This window comes from Palaemon carinicauda, chromosome 37, assembly GCF_036898095.1.
Source record: "Palaemon carinicauda isolate YSFRI2023 chromosome 37, ASM3689809v2, whole genome shotgun sequence".
In the NCBI taxonomy this organism is placed as follows: Eukaryota; Metazoa; Arthropoda; class Malacostraca; order Decapoda; family Palaemonidae; genus Palaemon; species Palaemon carinicauda.
The window spans coordinates 73,372,694-73,373,033 of NC_090761.1; positions in this window are offsets into that span (position 1 = coordinate 73,372,694).

Genomic DNA, 340 nt, shown 5'->3' on the forward strand with positions numbered 1-340 from the left:
ATTATGTATATAATGAACAAATAAACATCTATAAGAAAATTATTGTTTTTTGTTAAAACCTCGATGATAAAGGTATTGTGACCATATCATACTTTCTATTTTTTTTTATTTTGTAAGAAAAGACTTCTAAGTTGATGCCTGCGTGAAATAAAACCTGAGGTTGGGACTGAAGGTTTTTAGAGAGCTCAATGTGATGGTTTTTGAGTTTTTATTGAGTAAATATCTCATCAAAAACAAGTACAACCACACACATATATATATATATATATATATATATATATATATATATATATATATATATATACATGTATATATATACATATACATATATATATATATA